We start from the raw sequence: 27,444 nt of genomic DNA on the forward strand, positions 1-27,444 counted from the left end.
TTCAAATTAAACTAACTTAATAATTGTATTTATTAATATATATCCCAATATAAAATGGCACATGATTTTTTATATACATAACATATAAATATATATAATAATATATAATTATATATTAATTATATATAATTATATTTTATTATACATTATACTTATACATTATATATTTATAATTAATTAATATATTTATACATTATAATTATATTTAGTTATATATTGATAAAATATATTAATTAGATACATATTGCCCACCACTAGAATGCAACCTCCATAAAGCTCTGTGGGAGGAGAGACTTTGTCTACTTTGATGAATTTTTTTACTCCAACATCTAAAACAAGATCCAGTACATTTAGGCACTCGAAAATATATGTACTGAATAATTATCATTTTTCTATGACACAGGATTTGATTTCCTGATAATATTTTAGTGTTTCTTTTAATTTGTATTATTAAATAGCCTCGGGGGGAGGGTTGAGACACCACCTTTGTCAGGTTTTTTAGCTTGACTAGCTACATTAATTTAATCGAGATACGGAATTTTTGTTTCTTCTCTTTGGATTACATAGCTGAAAAAAATAGTATTTTCTGAAACTTTTAGAGAATTTACCCATTAAACCATTTGGACTTGAGCTCTTTTCAAGATTGCCTTTTTTAAAAAAAAAAAGATTTATTGAGGTATATTTGACATACAATAAATAGCATACATTTAAGTGTGCTATTTGAGAATTTGTATAGACATTTCTTTGAAGAAGATATACAAATAAGCAATAAGCACATGAAAAGATGAGACGCCACTTCACACCAATTAGGATGGCTATTATCAAAAAATGTAGAAAATAACAAATGTTAGCAAGGATATGGAGAAACTGGAACCCTTCTACATTGCTGGTGGGCACGTAAAATGGGGCAGCTGCTATGGAAAACAATATGACGCTTCCTCTAAAAATTAAAAATAGAGTTACCATATGATCTAGCAATTTCATTTCTTGGTCTATACCCAAGGAATTCAAAGTAGGAACTCAAGCAGATGTTTGTACACCCACGTCCATAGTAGTATTATTCAGAATAGCCAACAGGTGGAAGCTACTCAAGTGTCTATCAATGGATGAATGGATAAACAAAATGGAGAATATAAATACAATGGAACTTTATTCAGTTTTAAAAAGGAAGGAAATTCTGACACATGTTACAAATGGATGAACCTTGAAGACATTATGCTAACTGAAATAAGCTGGTTGCGAAAGGATAAATATTATATGATTCCACACATATTAAATACTTAGAGTAATCAAATTCATAGAACTAGAAAGTAGAATGCCTGTTGCCCGTGACCTGGGGGGATGAGGAGTTATTATTTAATGGGTGCATAGTTCCAGTAACAAACGGATACATAGTTTCAGATGAAAAAAGTTCTGGAGATGGATGTTGGTGATGGTTGCACAATGTGAATGTACTTAATACCACTGAATTGTACACCTAAAAATGATTTAAAAAGTAAATTTTATGTTATTTATATTTTACCACAATTAATAAATATAAAAATTCTAAGAGAAAGAAATTTCTTAACTATTATGATAGCAAAAATATATATTTATCTTTCTTAAATTTTAATTAAAATTTCTTATCATAATAATTATGTCACCTAAATTACCTGTTCCTTTTTCATTTTCTTTCAAGGCATATTTTCATTTTATTCATCAAGAGCTATGTACCACATTTACACTTTTTCAGTCCTCATGACCTTTATCACACAGCTAGTATACACTGTCCCATATTTCTAAGTACTTCACCATGTACTCTATTGTCTCATCTTGTCTCACCAACTATATTATATGCTCCCTATTAATGATGCTTAGTTCTGATACTTCCATATGAGCAAACAGAAGTATACTGATATGCATGGTATATGCATATCAGTTTCTATTGTGAAACCCTCAGGATTGTGAAATTCTAAACCAGGCAATGATATTACATGGTATATCTGTAAGAGAGAAAGACTCAAACTATTTAAGATTATTTAGTGAATAAATGGTTATAGACTGCTGATAGCATTTAGTAAAAGTTATCTGCTTTTGCACAAGAAGCTCTGATATCTTGCCAAAATAATGGGAAGGGGGCATGAAATTGTTTTATTTCCTATGCATAAAATTTACCTCATCTTTTAGTTGTCTTGTTTTTGTCATAATTTCTTCTTCTGAGATTATGGTTTAAAAGTTCTTAATCCTGAATAATTACTGCCAACTGCTGTTTTCAATGGCAATTGAGGCCTATAGTCGTAGGAAGGAAAATTTAATGGGTCTTTTGGTAGCTTTCATTTTAACATGTGCTTAATTTTATATGTCCTAAGGAACCAATGAAAAGACAAAGAATTAACTCAAAGATCATAAAATATAGGCCCGACTTTCAAGCACAGGCTACATGTGGGACATTGATTGGATGTTTTTATAACCCTTATCTAATTTAATCCTCACACGGAATGAGTATACTATCCCTATTCTACTGATGAGGGAACAGAGATCCAGGATTAAATAAATTACCTAAACTCACACAATTCTTGCACCTCAGATTTGAAATAAAGAGTTTTTAAAAATCACTGTTGTTGCTGGTTTTTGCTAACGCAAACTATTTGCACTATGTACCACATTCAATGATTCCACAGGCATTCAGTGTGTTTGTGTGTCTGTGCATGTGTGAATGGGAGTGTGTGCACACATTCATGACAGCTCCTTTGAAGATAGTACTTAGGAATTCTTACATATTTCCTAGAAATTTTATACCAATAAATGATTAGTAAAGGCAACATTTCACTTTTAATTTTTTTCTGGAATGATTTCTGTTACTTATAGTGTACTAGTTAGTCACTAGCAGCATGCCTTAACTTGGAGAAAATGATTCTCTTAAGAAAGAAGTATTTTTGGTGTCAATAAGCAACATACAACATGCTTAGTATTCACTTCATGTAACTTTTAATTTAGAAGTGAAAACGTATGTTCCCAGAGGAAATGGTTCACTTTCTGCACAAAGTATTACATTTTTGTGATTTACTGAGATATTAACATGGAAACGGTGATGTTAAACAATACTTTTGATAGCTCTAAAAGTGTAGTGGGAATCATGATTTCATAAGAAGAAAATTAGTTATGTAGGTACCATTATTGTATAATTTCCCACAGGATCTCTACATCAGGATAGGTTTTATTATATCTTAAAACAAGTTGCCTACACTCACTTTAGATATAAAGTAATGCGGAATACAACAATATCATAAGGCAGCTCACAGTGTGAGCAAAGACATCTGTTAATGGTACCATGAATAGTTATGAACTGAGGTGCTCAAATGGCTTTGCCAGCAAAGCATTGCCTCCTAATTTATTTTTATAGCAAATGGAAGCCTCGTTTTTCATGGTTGGGTGGTTTGCATTCAAATGTACCAATAACTTCAAATGCAATCACTTCTACCCAGCATGTTTTATTGTAGAGCATAAGATGGAATTGCTAATGGTCTGTTGATAGGTAGACATTCTCTCCATCAGCAGCTTTGTCTCATTATTTTTTTTTTGTATTTAAAACAATATGTATTTATAGTAATATTTTAAAAGACTAATTTTATACAGAGATTTGATATAATTCCAAATTGTGTAAATTTGAAGTAAAATGTAAATTTTCTCTCTTGGAACCCTGAAACTGTTTAATATATATTCTGCTGTAACTGAAACTCAGCTGCAAAAGGATTTTTACATAGGAAAAATGGATCTGTTTGCTATGGACTGAATTGTGTTCCCCAAAATTCATATGCTTAAGCCCTTACCCATGATGGGACTGTATTTGGAGACAGGACCTCTAAGGGGTAATTAAGGTTAAAGAGGTCATTAGGGTTGGGCTCTGATCTCATAGCATTAGTGTCCTTATAAGAAGAGACTCCAGAGAGCTCCCTGGCCCCCTGCACACCATAAAGAAGAGGTCATGTGAGCACACAACAAGAAGGTGGCCACCTAGAAACCAAGAGAAGAGGCCTCAGAATGAAACCTACCTTGCCAGCACCTTGATCTTGGAATTAAAGCCTCCAGAACTGGGAGAAATAAATTTCTGTTGTTTAAGCCACCAGATCTGTGGTATTTTGTTAGGGCCGCTGAGCAGACTAGTACTCAAAATATATTTAAGGTTAAAACTTTATTGAAGCTAATTTACTTATAAATAAAATAACTATGAAAATGACAGTATCATTCACAGGACAAAGTCATAGTTGCTTGAACAACCACTACATTACCAAAGATTCAAACTTAAAATTCTTCAATAGATTACGTTTTCCATCACTTTTAAATCACTATTCAAGAGACTTTCACATGTATGTATCTTTATTCTTGAGTCATAGATAGAAAAAATAAAATAGCTTTAATCCTAAACATAAAACTCATGACTTTCCAGTCAAATATTATTTTTTAACCTAAGGAATGCTATATTAAGGAATAGATTGTTGGAGAACTAGTCATCGAGTTATTTCATGTACATTTATAACAATAACAATACTATTGAGTATACATTTGAGCACGTTTAAATATGAGTTACTCCATTTTAAAATCTTCAGAGATAGAAAAAGGAGTGGTTTAATGAAAGCTAAATAAAACAGAATTATCACACTCACAAGAATTTATACCAATAGTGAAGTCGTGATAGAAATGGAGCACATGTTTATCAACCAGAAACAGCACTGCAGTTCAGTGGGAAAAGTAGGTAGGTTAACTCTGCAGCACAAGCAGATGATGGAACTTAGCAACAACAATAACTATTATTATTATTTTTACCCTTTTTAGCATTTACAAGTTGCCCGAGTTATAAATCTTGCTGATTTGCAAATAGTCACCCATTTAATTCCTCAAAAAATATATAATACAAATGCCATTATTTTTCACACTCTGACTCTTAAATTTTACCTTCTTTGGAAGAAATTGAAGTTGGGGAGAAAAAGTTGCCTATCCAATGTAATACAACTGGAAAAAGATGAAACCAGGGTTTCAGCCCAGCTGGACTCTAGCTGAGATTACAGACAGCCATGTATGGGAAGTTTTGGAATTTGATCACAAACTTTCTATTATTTTTTTTCTTTCATACCCCACAATTCTAAACTTTTCAACTCAGGTTGTTTACAACAATGGCAACAAAGACAACAGATGCTAAGAGTTGTGTAAAATTATGTTTGTCAAATGAAATGGAAATGATCACTGAAGAAAAAGAAACCATTTTCTCCTTAGCTACTTTACCTTGCAATATATACCAGAGATTTTGAAAAGATTTTACAAGATGCTAAATCATTCAGGGAGATCTCAACTGACTTATGACCGACATCTTTTGCAATTGTTTTTTATTGAAGGGAAATTCACATAACATAAAATTAGTCATTTTAATGAACAATTCAGTGACATTTACTAGATTTATAATGTTTTGCAACCACCACCTCCATCACCCCAAAGGGAATATTTTCATCATGGACAAAGGAAACCCCATACCCATTAAGCAGTTACTCCAAATTACCTCCTCTCCCTAGGCCCTGACAACCCGTTTACTTTACGTATATGGATTTACTTATTTTATCTATTTCCCACAGATGGAATTACACAATAGGTGACCTTTCGCGTCCAGCTTCTTTCACTTAATATAATGTTTTTGAGGTTCATCCACACGGCAGCATTTTTCACTACTTCATTCCTTTTTATGGCTGAATGATATCCCATTGTATGGATATATCACAATTTATTTATCCATTCAGTTTTTTTTGACATTAGGGTTGTTTTTACTTTTTGGCTATCGAACATGCACGTACATGAATTTGTGTACCTGTCTTCAGTTCTTCTGGGTAAATAACTAGAAGAGGAATTGCTGGATAATGTGGTAATTCTATGTTTAACTTTTTGAGGAACCAACAAACTGTTTTCCAGTTGTTTTCCAGTTTTACATTCCCACCAGCAATAGGCAGGGTTTTAATTTCTCCATATCTTTGCTAACATTTGTCATTTTCCATTTTTTAAATTATAGCTATCCTAGTGGGTATGAAATGGTATCTCATTGTGATTTTGATTTGCAGTTCCCTAATAACTAATGATGTTGAGAATCCTTTTATGCATTTTTTGACCATTTATATATGTATCTTCCTTGAAGATATGTCTATTGAAGTCCTTTAATTTTTTTAAAAATTGAGTTGTTTGTATTTTTATTGTTGAATTATAAGAATGCTTCATTTATTATGGATACTAGACCTTTGTTAGACATAAGAATTGCAAATATTTTCTTTCATTCTTTAGGTTTTCTTTTCACTTTCCTGATGTCTTTTCATACACAAATTTAAAAAATTTTATCAAAGTCCAATTTATTTTTTTTCCTTTGTTGCATGTGCTTTTGGTGTTATATGTAAGAATCCATTGCTAAATCCAAGATTTGTGTTTCCTACTAAGGGTTTTATATTTTTAGCTCTTATATTTAGGTCATTGATCCATTTTGAGTTGATGGTGTGAGGTAGGGATTCAACTTAATTATTTGCATATGCATATTTAATTGTTAAACATCATTTGTTGAAGAGACTGTTCTTTCCCCCATTGACGGACCTTGGCACCCTTGTTGAAAATTAATTGACTATACACGTATGAGTTTATTTCTGTGATCTTCATTGGTCTCTATATGACTATTAATATGCTAATACTACATCATTTTGATTACTGTATCTTTGTAGTAAGTTTTAAAATTTGGAAATGTGAGACTCCAACTTTATTCTTCTTTCAAAAGAAAGAAATCATTTGGGTCCCCTTCAGTTCTACGTTAATTTGAGGATCAGCTTTTCTATTTCTGTAAATTTTGATAGGGATTGAAATCTGCAGATTGCTTAGGGTAGTATTGTTATAATAATATTAAGTCCTACAATCCATGAACATGGAATGTCTTTGTTTATTTAGGTCTTCTTTAATTTCTTTCAGCAATATTTTGTAATTTTCAGTGTACAAGTCTTTTACCTCCTTGGTTAAATTTATTCCTAGGTATTTTATTCTTTTGGAGTCCATTGTAAGCAGAATTGTTTTCTCAATTTCCTTTTCGGATTGTTTATTGCTGGTATGTAGAAACACAACTGATTTTTGTGGTTGATCTTGTACCCTATGACCTTGCTGGTCTTTTATTAGCTCTAGCACAATCTTTGTGGGTTCTTTAGGATTTTCCAAATATATATATATATGACCTTGTCATCAGTAAATAGCTATAATTTTACTTCTTTCTTGCCAATTTGGATGTGTTTTTTTTCTTGCCTAATTTCTCTGGCTAGAAATGCCAGTAAAATACTGAATAGAAGTGGTAAAAGTGTGCATCCTTATCGTATTCCTGATCTGAGAGGGAAGGTTTTCAATCTCTCACCATTGAGTATGATGTTAGCTTTGGGTTTCTCATAAATGTCCTTTACCATGTTGAGGAAGTCTTTTGTATTTATAGTTTTCTGATGTTTTGTTATCAAAGGGTGTCAGATTTTGTCAAATGCTTTTTCTGCATCAATTGAAATGAACCATCATTACTGTTTTCCTTTGTTCTATTAATTTGGCATATTACATTGACTGATTTTCTTATGTTGAAACATCCTTGCATTTCTGAGGTAAATCCCACTTGATCATGAAATATAATCCTTTCAATATGCTGCTAAATTTGGTTTGCTATAGTTTATTGGGAATATTTGCTTTTATATTCATAATGGATATTGGTCTATAGCTTGTAGACAAAAGAAGAGAGCATAAGAAGCTAAAGTCTGACGAAGTGTCCACCAACAGTAACATATAGTTTGGACTTAAAACTATGATTCTGAGTAAATCACTTTGAATCAGAAAAAACAAGGGTGTTATCAAAAAAGTTTTAAAAAGAAAAAAAGGAGATTTTTATTCAACTTTAATCTCAGTTTGTCACCAGTAGATACTGTCTACACTGCATCAAAATCAGATAATGGTCCACTAATGCATGAGGTTACTTTCAATGTCAGATGACGTTGTTGTCTTCTTTACCTGATCAGAGCTTTTCTTTGTCCCTCTCAGAGAAAACAACTACTTATAACAACCTTAAAATTTGTTGGACTATGAAAGCAGGAACATCTTGGGTTATGTTTTTTGAGGATAATAATTTTCTTGGGAGCAAATGTAAAAGTGTTCTGTAAGCAGTGGGTCCTAGGAAGCCTAGTGTTGTAAGTTCCACAACAGTATCATAGACAGACCACAAACTGTATCTGGTTTTCTAAAACAGCCACAGAACCAAACTTGCAGTCCCATCTAGCCCAACAAAACTTTTCACAGCGGGTGCCTGATAAAAATTAAGTTAAACATTATGAACATCAACCTTCTACCACCAGTATACACCTGATGAAAGAGGATCTGACAGCAGCAAAATAGATCCAGGCCTGGGATCATGACAATCCGCTCATTCTTTTTTGCAAATCATAAGCATTATAAATAAATCAAAGATAAATAAATGGGAAAAATTCAACTTGTTATACCATAATTTAGGGTTAGAAAAAAACCATGCCGGGGCTGGCCCGGTGGCGCAGCGCTCAATTGTGTGCTCTTGCTTCAGCGGCCTGGGGTTCGCAGGTTTGGATCCTGGGCATACACCGACATACCACTTATTAAGCCATGCTGTGGCGGCGTCCCATATAAAGTAGAGGAAGATGGGCACAGATGTTAGCCCTGGGCCAATCTTCCTCAGCAAAAAAGAGGAGGATTGGCATCGGATGTTAGCTCAAGGCTGATCTTCCTCACAAAAAAAAAGAAAAACATGCCTCATAAAATTACTGACAATACTAAATTGAAGATTTTTTTAAAAAATTAAGTACCCAGGAAACATGCATGGAACATAGGACTAAAAAAATAAAAATGTCCGTATTCTTACTTCTGGTTACTTAATCCCTATATTTTACATATCATAATTGTCGAGCTTCTTGACAGCATCCTCAATGATGCAATTCATACTACTTTGTTCCCAGCAGCATTCAACACTAGTATAGACTGTGCCTGATTCTTGAGTTTTTTCTTCCTTTGGATGCTTTTGATGAAATGTATGGAGAAACATAATGCTGTCATTTCTAGCTCTATTATCTTTGATATTCAGGCAAAAGTGGTGTCTTGATATCCCTGTCTGTTCTGCTCTGCAACAGCATATTTCTAGGTAAGAACTTTATATATTTCAAATATTGTAGCAGAGAAATGACAATGAAACTGAAATAGATATGCTTTATATTGATAGACCCATTTTTCTTATATGTATAAAAAATAATTGAGGCTAAATTAGGTGAGCAATCTTGTAGATTCACTTAATGTTTTATCATATCCATTACACAGTTGGAAACTACATAATATCAGTTGACTTTTCTGAACTTGTACTGCCTACATTACAATTCCTCAAAAGCCCTTTCTCCTAATATGATCAGGCTTTCCAGGTAATGTACAATTAAGCTGTACCAGAATTTTATCAAGTGGTATCCCTAGGCTATGGCTTAGAATACCATTTTTGCTATTATTATTGTTATTATTATTTTCCAATGATGTAGACTTATCTTCCTTGAGTCTACAACAAAACAAATAGCAAAGTTGTTATATTGTGAAAAACAATGACCATACCGAATCAAGGCTAGTTATGGTCTACTGGGAAACCATTAAGACAAGTAATCTCTGTCTCTGCTTAGTAGACTGCCAGTCAGGATGTGGTCAGTACATTGCCCTTCATTAACAAGACATAAAGTTTCAGGCCTTTGAACAGTTTTAATGAATGCACATTTAGATGAATTTATCATATGGATAAACTTAAGTAATCTGAAATGGCAAAAAATAATATTTTGTGTTAATTTTGGATTGGTATGAACATTATTTGCACATAATTACTGTTTGAGTCTCTGTGCTTTTGTATTCTTAAAACTTAACATGAAATTTCTAAAATATAGAAATTTGATGTTATAAAAAATATTGCTTAGGGGGCTGGCCTGGTGGCATAGCAGTTAAATTCACGCGCTCTGCTTCAGTCGCCTGGAGTTTGCAGGTTTGGATCCCAGGCGTGGACCCACGCACTGCTCATCAAAGCCATGCTGTGATGGCGTCTCATACACAAAATAGAGAAAGATGGGTACAGATGGGTACCAGAAAAAAAAATATTGCTTATTTTATACTTAAAATTTCAAAATAATGAATAGTAATAAATCTAACCAGTCATATTAATGCTCTATATTAGTATTATTGATATATATGAAATTATTTTAAAGTAATACCTAATTCCATTGAAATTTCAATTGGATATTATCAAAATAAGTCTAACAATTATTTGTGGAGAAATTGATATGATGAATCTTTTAATTATCATCTTGAATTTTTTTTAATTTAACTTTATGTATGCATAGTTAGATAGAGATTTCAAGTACTAAAATTAATGAAATATACAACTAGAAAGAAATCTAGAACACGACTCTAAGTTGAAATTGGTTTTTACGTCTTATTTTTTATTTGACAGGACATCTATAATTCACACTTGACTGAACTCAAAGATATCTTCTGTTTTTATTTTCAAAGAAAAATAGATTAATTAGAAAGAAAAGGTAAAGGCAGTTCACACAGTAAAAGACTGTAGATTGTTTTTACCCCATTCTTACTGATTTCTGAACTTTGCTCCTTCTGTCTTCCATGCCTTATCTCCCATCTTTTCAAGTCTTGCATCTGACAATAATATCTTACCACTTGAAATGTCAAATGCTCACCTTCTGTCACTGTGGTTATAGGTCATGTCATGTCTATGTAATTACATAGACACCTTCTGATCCAATGGGAGTGTGTTTGGTGGCTTCTTGACTGAGCTTTAGATCTATCACAAGATTTTATACTTTGCCCAAAGGTTTCTTATTTTATGAAAATTAAATCATAGCAGTATTTTCCAAAAGCCAGTAAATGTAGTGTTTAATATGTCAATAAGTAATAAAACATAAGTATCTTAAGAATAATATGATTCGATATCTTGGTTTATTCATATTGTTATAGCAAGTTTCCCTAGCTGAGGACCAGTCTGTCATAAAATGCTAGTTCTGTTGTAATCATAGCTTGTTAGTAACATTAATAAAACCAGTTATCCTAATAGAACATATTCAAATCTTAAAAAAATAATTCTAAACACAAGATAAAAATAGCACAGTAAAACAAAAGCAAATTTTTATGATGATTCAATTCAGTACATTTAAATAGTAGCCTTAGGAATTCTAGACTACAAAATATTTTCAACTTTGTCTGTTACCGATTGTCAATTCATTTATATAACATTTTAACTGTGAATTTCGTTTAAAAGGAACACTTTTTTAGTGTTTTCTGTTCAGACATAAATATAACAAGAGGTACCACACCCTGAAAAAGAAGACCCTTTCTCTGACTCATTTTCTTCTAAGAAATATGTACTTACAAGAGTATTTTGAGTGTGTAGTTTTAATTTTTAGAATTTCTGGCATAATATTTAAGGAATGTTTGTCAATGTGTTTATTAACAACTATTTCATTTAATTTCTACCTTGTCAGTTTTATGCTTGAAAGATCTAAAATCTTGTAAAAATACATATAGTTTGCAACAGTATTTGGCAATGTTGGAGGATGGATTTAAATGTCTACCAAAATGCACAGCATAGCATGAAATAGTGTAATTTTTATTAATAGTTAATCAATGAGTTTTCAGAATTTAACTAATATTTTTATAAATTAGAACAAGATTAGAAATAGAAGATATTCTACTACATTAAATGAGTAAATGATATAAATGTATTCTACCAAAGTAAACAACAGAATATGTTTGCAGAGAAGTCTCAAAAAGAAAGAATTGTAGGAATCTGTCAAAGGAAACAGCAACATTTTTTTGAGATTATCTTTGGTCGATACTGATAAATAATGATTATTTCAATCTAAAGAGCTCTAAATATGGAACCAGGATGGTGTTATAAAAATAGATTCCTGACGGCACAATAAATGTTTCACACATTACTCAATATCCTCGCCCCATTCATGGTTCTCCCTATTCCTAGACTGTTTTGGCTCTTCCAGTCAGTGGCACATGACTAGAATAAAGCCAGACTATCATTTCATTCTGGCTGAATAGAAAATAAGTGTTTTATTGGTTGGACCAGATTCTCCAGGAATGTAGAACACTATATATGAGTCTCCATAAAGGAAGTGAAAGATCTGTACACTGAAAACTATGAGAAATTGATGAAAGAAATTAAAGTGGGCACAAATAAATGGAAGCATTTCCCATGTTCAGGAATTGGAAGAATTAAATTGTTAAAACGTCCACACTACCCCAAAATGCCCTATAGTTTCAGTGCAATCCTTTCAAAATTCCAATGGCATTTTTCACAGAAATAGGAAAAACAATTCTAAAATTCACATGGAACCACAAAAGACCCCAAATAGCCAAAGCAATCTTGAGCGAGAAGAATAAAGCTGGGGGCATCACATTTCCTGAGTTCAAATTATTTTACAAAGCTATACCAATCAAAACAGTATGGTACTGGCATACAAACAGACACATGGACCAATGGAAAAGAATAAAGATCCCAGAAATAAACTCATGTGTCTACTCTTAACTAATTTTTGATATGGGAACCAAGAATACACAATAGGGAAAAGATAGTCTCTTCAATAAATAGCAATGGGAAAATTGGAGAGCCACATGCAAAAGAATGAAGCTGGACCCATATCTTACAACACACACAAAAATAAACTCAAAATGGATTAAATAGCTAAATGTAAGACCTGAAATCATAAAACTCCTAGAAGAAAACATAAGAGAAAACTCCTTGACATTGGTCTTGGCAATGATTTTTTGGATATAACACCAAAAGCACAGGAAATAAAACAAAAAATAGACAAGTGGGACTACATCAAACTAAAAAGCATATGCCTAGCAATGGAAACAATCAAGAGAGTGAAAAGGCAACCCACAGAATGAGAGAAATATTTGCAAATCATATATCTGCTAAGGGGTTAATATCCGAAATATATAGAGAACTCATACAACTCAATAGCCAAAAAAAAAAAAAAAATCCAATTGAAAAATGGACAAAGGATCTGAATAGACATTTCTCTAAAGAAGACTATATATGGCCAACAGGGAAATGAAAAGGTACTAAACATGATTAATCATCAGGGAAACATAAATCAAAACCACAATGAGATATCACCTCACGCCTGTTAAGATGGCTATTATCAAAAAACAAATGATAGTAAGTGTTGGGGATGATGTGGAGAAAAGGGAACCCTGGTACGGTCATTGTGGAAAACAGTATGGAGGTTCCTCAAAAAATTAAAAATAGAACTACCATATGATCCCGCAATCCCACTTCTCAGTATATATCCAAAGGAAATAAAATCAAAATCTTGAAGAGATATCTACACTCAGCATGATAATTTCAGTATTATTCATAATAGCAAAGATATGGAAACAATTTAAATATCCATCAGTGGATAAACAGGTAAAGAAAATGCGGCATATGCATACAATGAAATATTAATCAGTCCTAAAAAAGAAGTAAATCCTGCCATTTGTGACAATATGGATGTACCTGGAGGGTATTATGCTAAATGAAATAAGTCAGAAATAGACAGTTACTGTAAGATTTTACTTATATGTGGAATTTAAACTAGTCAAACTCATAGAAGCAGAGCATAGAATGGGGGTTGCCAGGTACTGGAGTGGGGAAGGGGGAAATTGAGAGGTAATAGTTAAAGGGTACAAAGTTTCAGTTATGCAAGATAAGTAAGCTCTAGAGATCTGCTATTGAGCATAGTCCTATAGCTTGCTAACAATATTGTATACTTAACATTTGCTAAGATGGTAGACCTTATATTAAGTGTTCTTACCACTATGTTATATATATATATAATAAATAAATAATAATAATAACAATAATAATCAAAGGGCTGGAGAAAACTTTGGGAGATGTTGTCTATGTTTATGGCCTAGATGGTGGTGATAATTTCACAAGTGTGTTACTTAACATCCAACTCCTCAAGTTACATACATTAAATTTGTACAGCTTCTTACATGTCAATCATACCTCAGTAGAGTGGTTTAAAAAAAAAAAAAACAATGAGGTTGAAGTGGTGAACCACAGTTTTAGGTCAGGTTGGAAGAAAGTAGAGTCAGTAGCCAGTCCATACACTGTTTGTAAGCAACACGGTTGGTTGTCTCCATAAAGTTTAAGTTTAAATGTAATGAAAATAAGGAAAAAATAACCAGAAAACAAGCTTGACATATAGGCTAAATTTTAAGATTTCAGAGATTAATTGACTTAAGTTTAAGACATAGGAAGTTTAGCTGAAGTGGAATTGAAGTGAGATCCTTTAATTTCAAGGAATGTTTAGTCTAGTGTTAGAAAAATTATCCAAACTCTTAGAAATAGGCATCAGACATTATTGGACAAGGCAGTTCTGGGCATGACATTTTATTAAATAGGCAATTTAAAAGTAGTGTAAAAAAGTAAAACTGTCAGTATTTGCAGATGACATGATATTATATATAGAAAACCCCAAGATGTCATCAAAAAACTATTAGAACTAACATAAGAATTCAGTAAAGCTGCAGGATATAAAATCAATACACAAAAATCTGTTGTGTTTCTTTACACTAATAATAAACTATCAGAAAGAAAAATTAAGAAAACAATCCCATTTACAATTGCATCAAAAAGAATAAAATATCTAGGAATAAATTTAACCAAGGAGGTGAAAGACCTGTATGTTGAAAACAACAAGACATTAATGAAAGAAACAGAAGATACAAATAAATGAAAAGAGATTTTGCACTCATTGCTTGGAAGAATTAATATTGCTAACGCCCATATTACCCAAAGCAATCTATGGATTCAATGCAATCCCTAACAAAATTCCAATGGTATTTTTCACAGAAATAGAAAAACAATCCTAAAATTTGTATGGAACCACAAAAGAGCTCAAACAGCCAAAGCAATCTTGAGAAAGAACAGAAAAGTGGGAGGCATCATGCTCCCTATATCACAAAGCTATGGCAATTCATAGAGAGCACGGAAGTAAACTCACATGTGGTCAATTAATTTATGACAAAAGAGCCAAGAATATACAATGAAGAAGGGAGTCTCTTCAATACCTTGAGGGCATTATACTAAGTGAAATAAGTCAGAAAGAGAAAAACACATACTATATGATCTCTCATACACGTGGAATGAAAAAAAAAAACCAAGCTCATAGATACAGACTGGTGGTTGCAAGAGGCCAGGGTGGATGGTGGGAGAAATAGATGAACTATTTTGTTTTGTTTTGTTTTAGTTTAAATAAATTGAATAAAATTTTTAAAAAATGTATTACCTCCTTGCTTCAGCTTCACTTTTTTGCCTAATCTCTCAGATATCTCCTTTCTCCCTTCAAAAATAAACGTAAGGGGTCTTCATGATCTTGAATAAGAAAGACACAAAAAGAATAAACCACAAACGAAATGGCTGATAATTTCAAATACAGTCGTAGGGTCTCTGTAGCCGCTGGTTCCACACGGGTGGATTCAAACAACCGCGGATTTCGTACTGTGTTTACTATCCGCGGTTGCCGCGGATACGAAGGGCTGACTAAGGAACTCGAGCATCCCTGGGTTTAGGTATGAGGTGGACCACGCCACCCCCAACCCGCGCCCGCCTCTCCCCGCTGAGAATACAGAGAGACGTCTGTACATTGAAATTATAATACGTACTTTGAGTGAAGTCAGTAAAACGGCAGTATAGGAATTTTTAACACCCATCCTTCCCAGAAACAACAACATCACTGAACAATTATCAACACCAGACAATACTTTCACTAGAGCTAAAGATTCCAGGTGAGGGATTACAGCACCTGAGTGAACCACAAAAATAAAAAAGACACATTCACGAGAGTAAAAAAGATTCACGTTATCCTCATCACCCCTCCTCCAAGCTCAGTGCTAAAAAGAGATGCTCACCTCACAGGAGAAAGAAAATTTAAAAATAAACCCACAAAATTTAAAAATAAACCCAATCAATCAATCAATCATTGGATCAAACATTGGGGCAGAAGTTAACTTGCAGGTTTTTGTCTGCTAGAGATTGGAATAACAGTGGAACACATAGCCCCAGATATTGTGCCTTATTGCCCTGTTGAACATTAACCAGTTTTGTATAAAACCCAGAAATCTTTTCCTAAAATTTATTTATTAAATTGCCTATATATACTAAACTTCTCATAAATTTTTTGAATTTTAACTGGTTTCCTCGTTATTAATAAGTTACATAAAATCTCTGACACTGTTCATTTTGTATTTACTTGCAACAAGTTAGCCACAACCCATTCAAACTCACTATCAAATTTTAAACTGGGAAACAGAAGACTCAGAGAAACAAATTTCCTTTGGAAGAGAGATTAGATGTGATTTGCGAGTTTTATGTGATACACAAATTCTAATGACTGGATTATACAGAGATACATAATCTGAAATCAAGAACACATTTTCCTTGCTGTCAGCACATTACAATATTGACCTTAGAGCCGTCTCAGATACTGAGACTGATTTCACTTAGCAGTTATTTACTAATACATTAGGTAAAGATGATGGCATTTTAGCATTCAAAGCATATTTTTCCTATATGACCATTAATATTCTCTATGACTAAATTACTATGTAACTTGAGTATGTCCGCTAATTTGCCTTTGGAAACACCTTATGTATTAATAAAATAGTAAATGATCAATTTCATTAGTTATAAAAATAGTTAAAATGTTGTTGGAAAACAAATTGGAGCTTTATTTCTCAAATCTGACACTTAAATTGTCTCAGTCTGAACCAGTCATGCACCTAATATTCGTTATTTTCAATTTTTGTATTGTGTAACTGGGTTATTAATGGTTCTTTCTCATGGTATTATTGTAAAAATAAATTTGGTTAATATCTGTAAAGACTTTAAAATGGTACCCACCACAAAATAAAACTTCAAAAATTGTTACCAGCTATTATCACTTTAATTGTTATTAATAAAATATATCTCATAGTGACATAACACAATTATCAGGATTCAATGGGCATTAGCTATTAACATGAAATATTAATAAAATTAAAATTAAAAAATTTTAAGTATAAAATTTTCAGACTCATGTAGAGGGCTAAACAGCAAAGATAAAAGTTAGGAAAAACTTTTTTTATCAGCTTTTCTTCAAAATTAAACTTTTTTCCTGAAAATCTCCAAAAAATCACTCTTTAAGTTTTAATAAACATATATTTTTTTAAAGATAAGCATATTGTTTACCAATATTAAAGAATTTTTTTTTTTTTTTGGTAAGGAAGATTGGCCCTGAGCTAACATCCGTGCCAATCTTCCTCTATTTTGTATATGGGACTCTGCCATAGCATGGCTTGATGAGCAGTGTGTAGGTCCATGCCCAAGATCCAAACCAGCGAACCCCAGGCTGCTGAAGCAGAATGCGAGAACTTAACCACTACATCAAAGGGCCAGCCCCCTTAAAGAATTTTATTCAGTTGGCAAATAAGATTTTATTATTTCTGTCGGTTCAGATAAAACAAAACGTTAAATACTAAAACCATATGTCTTAAATTATATTGCCCTAAAATTTAGAGAGGCTTCTTAGTAAATTGTCTTCAGATATGGTCTAACATCTTGTGAAAAGTACTTTGCAGTACCAAAATTGTCTCCTAACCATCACTCCTTTAGAAGAGTATAGAACTAAAATTTTCAGTGGTTAATTCAAGATGAATCAACAAAATTCTTTGTTACTCTCCAGGTACTACAAAAAGAAATCCTTTTTTCTCTTATATGAATAATTATACCAGTTTTCTCAATTTATTTTGGCTCATAGCTATATTCTTATCCAATGAATCCAAATAATGTTAGCATAAGATACCGCACTCTGAGCCTTATTGCTTTTTCTTAATGATAGGCAATGACTTTTTTTAAGCAAGAAAAAAGAAAAAAGCTCTGAAAAAATGCAATGTAAATTTTATTGAAACCTAAATGTTGCTTCTTTACCTTCATACAACTATTATTTCAAACTCATACTTCTGTGCATTAAGGCTTATATAACTGGATCCATTTTTAAACATATTACTCCAAAAAACTCTGCCCAGTGACCCAATTTTTGCCTCTGCACAAATACTTATTCATCAATATTTATGCTACAATAACATTTTATATAGGCCATTCACATCATTGGTCCTTAGATGAATTTATCTAATTCCAATTACAATATTTAAGATATTATTTTTACTCTACAATACTACTAGTTCTGTTTACATTTGATGCTTATGTGCAAAAATAAGCTCATTGAAGTTTAGCATATAGATTAAATGTACATTTGAACACATAATCCTCTAATTCTAAACTTACCGTTTTTAAAATTAAATACAAAATGGATACCAGACTTGAGAACTTTCTGAGCAGACAAAACCATTTAAGCCACATAAGCAAAACTAAATCTAGCTTATTTCATGAACATATGCAGAACTTAATTTAGGTTATTTCTTGTAAATGTCTCTGACAATCATAAAAGAAACTTATCTTCCTACAGTGGTATGAGTAATCACTTTTAACCAATCCCCTGCCATCTGGAAAACTTCATTGTAATAACCAGTTGTTGTACAGGTTAACAACTTCCTCATTTTCACTTTATAACCCATCCTGTAACTTCCTGCCCCTGAGCTTCGTATCCGTTTTCGTTTTTGAAAGCTCCCAGTATTCGAACTCTTCTTATATGCACAATAAACTCCTACTAAATACTATTTATCCATTTGATGGTTTTAATCTTGCTATTTCAGTTTTTTACACTACTTGATTTAGTAGCATGTCTTCTTGCTTACCACTCCTATTGAAAAGAAATGAGGTCTTTGTTAGCATTAATATTTCTATTAAATATGGAAGAATGAGGCAGTGATATATGCATGTCTTCTATGTGGTCAAGTGAATTGATGTTGGATGCTTTATTGTAGGGAAGTAGATCTAATAAGTGGAGTCTGTGGGACTAGTTTGGGTGTAAAAGGAATTGGTAAGATTTAGATAGAGAGGAAAATGGAGACCACTGGAGAAACAAGAGAACATGAATAGACATGGAGAGCACAGAAGAAAGTTAATAAGCTTGATTGCAGAGGGACAGAAGACATGAGCAGCCAATAGAGACTTTAAAAGATAGGCATAGAAGACTAACCTTGATGCATTGGGTTGTTGGGTAATTCTAGGGCACAGGAGCAACGTATTGAAAGTGATATTTTAGGGGAAAAAATTCTTGCTGTGGTTCGGAGGAAATGAAGAAAAGAAAATTCTAGAATATAAGATATTTCAATTGAGATGCATTTGGATGTAAGTAAAAAGAAACAAACTCAAAATACCTAAAAAATAATGTCATTTATTATCTCACATAACAAAAGTCCTGAGATAGTGCAGTACCACAGTTATATCATTTCAACGGCTCAACAGTATTCCCCAAACCCCAGATTCTTTTATCTTTATCTGTCATCCCACGAATTTGCCTCTTACCTTTCCTCCCCTCATGGTTCCAAGATGGTTGCCGCAGTTCCAGGCATCATATATAGGTAGCAGCACTGTCGAAGGAAGTGGGAACATCCTTATCTTCCCTCCCTGTGTAAGAACAAGAAAGAATTTTTGAGAAAATCTTCATCAAACTTTCCCTTTTGTTTCATCGGATGTATTTGCATCACATGCCAATGCTAATGCCTATTATTTATAAGGGGGATTTAGGCCACCAAGAACAATTTAGACCTTCCATAACTCACTCCCTATGGCTCCAAAAGGGCCCAGCCTCTCTTGATTGCTCACAGAAGAGTGAACAAAATTGGGATTCATTGATAAGGAAGAAGAAAGAGAATGGGTGTTGTAGAGGCAATCGACAGTACTTTCTCTAAAGCAAAGTAGCTAGTAGGGCTGTTATTGTAATCAGATTTGGATGCACAAAATTTTTTGCAATTTTGCTTTCTCAAATGGCAAATTTAGCGTAATTGAAAAAATTAGCTTATGTATAGAACAATAAAAATATGTTGTGGATTGTCTGAGACATAACTCATTCTAAAGTTTTCCCTCTGTCTTTCCATAGGAAAGGTCAATATTCCCTAATTTGGATTATGATAAATACCACTCAATCTATAAAGGATGTTTGTGTAACATCTTTAGCATGGGACTTGGATAACTGCTAGAGGGCTTAAGTGAAAGATATCATCTAAACCAGTCTAAAAGCAAATTGTGGTGCAACATTTGTGTAGTAGGCTTTTCCTTCCAGAACAAATACTAACGTGTCATTGGACACTTGCAATAGTCACCATCAGTTTCCCTTTACAGAATTTCTTTGACATCTTATTATCATTAGCTTCATCAAATAACTTTTTGATGTTGTCTTCATTGTTGGCACACAGACATAGAAACCTACCAATTTCAACCTATTGCTAGGCTTCATGGGTCGTAAATTCTAAAACAAGCACAGTAATATAGAAACAACCTCAGTAGAATAAGAAAGATTGAGTGAAAATACTCTTCCACTGTATCCTGTTGTAATATGTTTTACTCTAAATGTGCCTGTAAGGTATCTAACTTAAAATGCTCTATTATTTGCAGGACAGTATTTATTGAATCTGTAAACAGTTTTCATTTTTAAATGTACGGAATATTTGCTATGCTTCTAAAGTCGCGAAAAATTTACATTGTGTTTAAAAGCAGTAATCTAAAGAAGTACTGCTTCCGTCTCTGTCCCCTCAACCCTACTCTTTTCCTCCACTTATTAATGTTATTTTTAAATTTTGGTTTATTGATCTATTTTAATGTAAAGAAATCATATTGTATCATATTTATCATACTATATAATATACGATTAAATCTATCATGCATATTCAAACATACATACCTACATATATGTTTGTATTAACATCTCTCTCTTTCTCACAGTGTTGAGTGTATAAACACTTTTATCCACTCTGCTTTTTTCAATTAATGATATACTCTTAAGTTCACGCCATGGTGGTACCCAGCAATAGCCTAAGGTTATCTTTTGTTTGTCATAGCTCTCAGAGTTCTGTGTTCCTGATACATTGTGGTTTATGCATCCAGTCCCCTATTGATGGCCTCTTGCTTTGTTTTCAGGCTTTTGCGATTACCAGGCGTCTTATACATATTGTGTTTTCATATTTTTGCTTGTGTATCTTTGAGACAGATTCCTGGAATGGGGTTGTCGGGCCAAAGAATAAGTAGGTATGCAATTTTTTAGTTATTGTCCAAGTCTCTTTTATAGAGATAATAATTTGGGAATAAATTGGGAATAATTTTTATTCCCATCATGAGAGAATTCCCCATAGCCTTGCCAAATAAGAGCATTTTCAAAATTTTTAAGTTTTTCCAAGCCGATGGGTGAGAAATGTTAATTTTTATTTCTTTTATTATAAAAGAGGTTTACCGTCTTTTCATGTGGCTAAAATCCATTTGTTTTGTTCATATTTCTAGCCTATTTTTCTTTAGGGTTAGTACCCTTTTATTTTCCATTTTTAAATGCCTTTTTTACACAAGAATTATTAAATTTTTGTCTCTGATATACATTATTTCATTTGGTTTCTTATTTTGCTTATGTTGATATTTGCCATGTATTTAAAAATTATGCAGTCACATTTATTAATATTCCCCACTGATTCTAAATTTTTTCATGCATTTTAAATAATTCCCTGCTTTTGTACACATTTAAATTTTTTTACAAAGAGCATCCTTGGTTTAATTATAACCGTTCACGTCGTTGCTTCCTTTGTGAGAGTTACTGTACTGAACACTCTACATAGATTATCACACATGTTCACAAATGACTGTAAGGTGGATTCTGCTATTATTCCCATGTATGGATGAAGCAAAACTCAGAAATTTTAAATTAATTGCCCAAAATAAATTGAAGAAATGACAAAATCAAAATTTGAAAGGCCATGTATGACTTTAGAACTCACCCATATAACCTTCAAGACTATGTGTAGACATAGTACTTCAAGCTTGGTAAATATGCTATTCCCCAATTTTCATCTTTTAAAGTACAACATTAAAAATATTCTTCATGTAAACTTATTTTACTTAAATAATTCTGGAGTCAACTTACACATTATTTTTTGAGAAGTCAAATTGTTAATTTAGGTTAGATTCAAAACATACTACTATACATGAAAAAATGCAATTACTTTGCTTATATTGTTGATTCAGCTAATAAAGGCAAAGCCTAAAAAAATCTGAGTGAGAATACTTCAAATTATATAAAGATACTTCAAATTATGTAAATTAGTGCTATTAATTTTCTGTATTAAAAGCCACTTTTACTTGAGTTAATTAACTTCTAAATAGTAACATTTCATCTCCTTTTAAAAACAAATTTCCCCGGGGCCAGCCCAGTGGCGCAGGGCCCAGGTCACAGATTCGGATCCCTGGCGCACACTGACACACTGCTTGTCAAGCCATGCTGTGGCAGCGTCCTATATAAATTGGAGGAAGATGGGCGTGGATGTTAGCCCAGGGCCGATCTTCCTAAGAAAAAAGAGGAGGATTGGCATCAGATGTTAGCTCAGGGCTGATCTTCCTCACCAAAAAAATAAAATAAAATAAAAACAAATTTCCAGAAAAGTCAAGATTCTTCCAGTTTTAACTTGGTTTTATAACATAGAACATATTCTTCTGCTTGACTTCCTCTAGCAGCAGTGATAGCCAGAGCTTCTATAAATATTGTGTGCATTTAAACAAGTCTCTTTGTTTTCTCCAGGATTGTAAATAATTGATTAGTAGTTCATAAATGTGCTCCTAAAAGCTAACACTGCCTGACTTAACAGTCCCCTGTCAGTGATAATGATGCTGGAATAGGACTCAGGATGAAAAGACGGTGGGGATTTACTGCTCTGTGATGTGCAGGCAAATAAGCTTGTATAATTTGCATATTTCCTTTACTTTTAATACTGTTATGAACCACTTGTATCTAAAAGAGATAGCCAAAAATATTACATTTGTGATTTGCTACTTTTTTGCTGCTATATGTAGATGAGTTTTATGAGCTTAGGTTAGATAATAAGATCAATGATAATTTGTTCTCATTTAAAAAGTATCAAAGATGATTAGATAATGCAGGACTCCATTTTGTGTTAGAATATTTGTGTGTAATAAAATGTATTCTTGCATTTCATAAATAAAGCATTTGATTTGTCTGATTTGTGAGCAGTTTTGGAATCTTTCTACAGATTTTAAAGGAATCTAGTCAGCAACTAATAATCAACAAGAACAGATGGACAAGTGAAGACTTTTGCTATTCTTATCCACACCCTGAATTTAGATGCGAAGAATAAGCCTTGTGATTGATTAGAAATATCAGCTGATCCATCAAAAGCGATATGACACCATACCCCAATCAGAGCATAGTTCAATTGCCTTACAAACACACTTGGCTCTCAAGACAGAATTGCAATCACCCCTCATTTTTTCACAACCTTTTAAGATACACAGCCATTACATTGAGCAGTTGGGATTCAATTCCGGGAGTCTTGGCTCCAGAGTCCATGCCCATGACTATTCTATAAATCTAAACAAGCCCTAGAGGCAATCAGGTTCAATCCTTTTATTTTTAGGGTGAATCTCATATGCTTTGAAAGCCATTTGGGCAGAGGATAGAGTCACAGTGCTTTCATGAAAATCAGCACATTTAATAAGGATGCATATGTTAATGGAGGGCTACTCTGCTCTCATAGAAAGTGGGTAAAGATACTGTATAATTTCTAGATTGTGATCTTTAAAAAGTTTTATGAGTATTCAGTTTTAATAATATTTACTGTGTTTATTAGATTGTATTATATCTTGACAATAGAATTATGCATATTTCAAATAGTAATATCCTATTAACAATTTCAATTTTGAAAAGTCAAAATTAAAAGATTAGTGAATTGCCCAAGGTGAAAGAAAGGATGTATGATGAAGTTAATTTATGACTGTTTTGTAGATTTTTAAAAACAATATGTCATATATATTAATAAAATTCTACTAAGAAATATCTATAACAGAAGGTGACTAGTTCTTATTTTATCACTCTGACTTGAGAATATTTTTACATTTTTTAATTGACATGTCTGAGAAAAAAGTCCTTTTCTTCATTTTAAGGCATGTACAACTGATAAGATTATTAGAAATTATATTCTCATGATCTTTGCCTCCTAACAATACCTCTACTGTTATCTACTGTTCAGGTATTTTCTTCCTCCAGTTGGTCCTCCAGTCCATTAATTCTGCCTTCTGCTCTCAGACGAAGGACTCCCTGTGGATTAAAAAGTCCCATTCAGTCCAACTGTATTTTTGTTGTTTTCTATCATCATTTTTTCCGTTTGCATCATCTACTTTTAGAGTAGTGTCCCTAGAGCCTTCACTGTACAGACTTTAGGCATTATGAATAATATTTTGGCATTATTTCATGAGTAAGTTTTCACATTATAAATTTAAATTATTTTTAGAGTCAAATAGTCACAAAATAATTTATCACAACCAAATTCCAATGCCTCACAGTCAATCAATCAAACTTGAGAATAAATTTTTCCGTTTCAAAATGTCTCCTTCAACACCATGCCTACTATTAATCTACCAGTTATGATTTACCAGCGGCAGGACACCATTGAGAAAATATTGTCACCAGTTTTCCAGTTTTTATGAGTCCGTTCCCCTAGGAGTTCTTGCTAGCTCCATTATTATCCATTCCTAGTTGACTGCATGGCTTCTGGGCACCAGCTCTATCCTTTACCATTATTCTGAAAGAAAAGAAAAAAAGGGTTTTGTAGCTTAGGGGCAAAGTAACACACAATCTAATGTTGTCAGCATTTAGTTGCTGCTGTTCCAACTTTTCTCAGCATTCTACACGTCTTAGCCAGGATATCAGCAAAGCAAATTTATTCTACTCGTTCATAACTCAGTTAATCAGAGTAGTCAATGTCAGGTAAATGTAAACAAAACACGTGCTTCAATATAAATTGTGTAAAAGCCTACACTGTGCTTAATAATTATTTCCTATAGTCCAATACAAGGCTTACTTTGGCAAGTGGATTGGTTTAAAGTTTAATTTGTGTTAACGTGCTTAAGCGTTAAAAAGCACAAAATGCACGACATGGTTTATTTACACGTTGTATAACAGATATGAATAAACTGTATTTTCCCAGAAGAGTTGCCTTTCTTTCCCAAAATGGAGGCTGACATATGTGCATTTTATTGAGCCTAATATTGAAAATAATTTTACTTATGAATTAAAATCCCATGATAGAGCCCTATCACTTTCCTTGTGAATACTGATTTCTCTATCCTCAGCTTATGCCTATGTCATATTTTAAAAATATTCTAGGGGCTGGCCTGTGGCCTCGTGGTTAAGTTCGGCGTGTTCCACTTCCACAGCCCAGGTTCAGTTCACAGGCGCAGACCTCTCCCACTCGTCAGCAGCTGTGCTGTGGCTGCGACCCACATGAAAAATAGAGGAAGACTGGCACAGATGTTAGCTCAGGGCAAATCTTCCTCAAGCAAAAAGAGAAAGATCAACAATGGATGTTAGCTCAGAGAGAATCTTCCTCAGCAAAGAAAAAAATACTCTAATATAATTTCAACCAAGTATTCGAAATCTATAAAAAAAGCATTTCCTTAATATAAATTCCTTCAAGAGTTTTAATTACATGAATTTGATTTTTCATATATCAAACTAATGAAGTATAGATAATAATCTAAAGAATTCTGTCATAAATCTGAATGTTCGTCTTTTAACTTTTTATGACATATGAAAGGATAATGAAATCTATAAGCGGTATTACTTAAATATTAAATGTATAATTGTGTTGTTAAATGTAACTTGTGAAGTCATGTAATAAGGAAAAATCACATACTTAAAGTTACAGTCACAAAATACATACAAGAAATTATTTCACATGAGTAAATTGCAGCAAAGTGCTTATATTTTGTTTTTTGTTTCACTTTTTAATTTCTAAAATGAAAAAATATATATATTCATTATTATATGCAAGAGAAAATTAAACAAATATGTTATGATCATGTTTATTTTTATCTGAAAATTTTTTATATATGGAGATTTCATCTTCCAGCAATCAAGTCTATTTGTGATCCAGCAACAAGCAGAAAACCAAGGGCAATGGGGTTATGTTTTTCTGAGTTCAGGGAGGCCAGACTGAAATTGGCTGGGGCTCTTCTATTCTTAAGCAAGTTTTTATGATATTAGTTTAAAGATTTTTTTCAGACTTTATAGTAAAGTGTATGAATCTTTTAACTTTGTGTTCAGTTTTAAGACCAATAGCTAAATGTTAAGAAAAAGAAATTCCTGAATCATCAGTAAAATTCTGACAACATAACCCTGAGAGAAACCTTTGTTAATTCATTACCTGGCTATCCAATGGGATAACACCCCAGTCAAATGGAAACAAAAAGAAATAAGCAAAACTGCTCCTATAAACCAAATAAAAATAAAAATATAAATAAAAATCAATCCACAGTTTGATACATTGAGTATCAAATGTAATCAGATAATATTAGAAATTAAATAGCAAAACAAAAATGGAAACTGTTCTGTTCTTACTCATATTGATATTATTTAAATCTAATACTTTTGGGTATTCAAATTGAGAAGATAAGTACAAGTGTAAAAGTTAAAGGTTAATCTTTCCTGTTGCTCAGATTTCAGTTTAATCTGGCCACCTAAGAAAGGTTTTCCCTGAACATTCTATCAAATTGGCCCACCAGCCACTATATATGACCTTACTTACTTGTGGTGTTTGGTTGGGTTTGGTGATTTGTGTTTTTTTCTGTAGCACTTATTACTCTCAGATTTTTGTTGATTTTTTGCTTGTTTGCTCATTTAGTGCCTGTTTCCAGACACTAAACTCTATGAGGATGTGGAACTTTTCTCTTATTCTCCAGAATATTCTAGCTCCTGGTAGAGAAAGAAGCACATACTAGATGCTCAATGAATATCTGCTGAACACATAAATAGTTTAAAACAATCTCAAACACTGCCTTTACAATAATTATTTTTTTTCTAAAAGCCTCCTTTCCACCTATTGCATTCTATTATTCCGTGTATTACTATCCTCCTAAATTGTTTTCCTCGCCAAAGACTCATTTGGACAAAAGTTATGTACTTATCCCATATGTAACGATTTTGTATTAACAGTAACTTACCTAGTTGTCATGTCGATATATTTCTTTCTAAGAAAATATATTATAGGTAAGTAACTGAAATTAGTAATATCCTTTAACCAAATGATTACCATTGTTAACATTTGCTTTATTTACTTCCATGTTTATACACATTTAATTTTCAAATAAATTAAATATGATTTTCAGATGGTTTGCTTTTTTCCCTTTCTATTCAATTTTTTATAATAGTT

The sequence above is a fragment of the Ceratotherium simum genome, chromosome 12, assembly GCF_057802395.1.
Source record: "Ceratotherium simum simum isolate JZ-2026a chromosome 12, ASM5780239v1, whole genome shotgun sequence".
In the NCBI taxonomy this organism is placed as follows: Eukaryota; Metazoa; Chordata; class Mammalia; order Perissodactyla; family Rhinocerotidae; genus Ceratotherium; species Ceratotherium simum.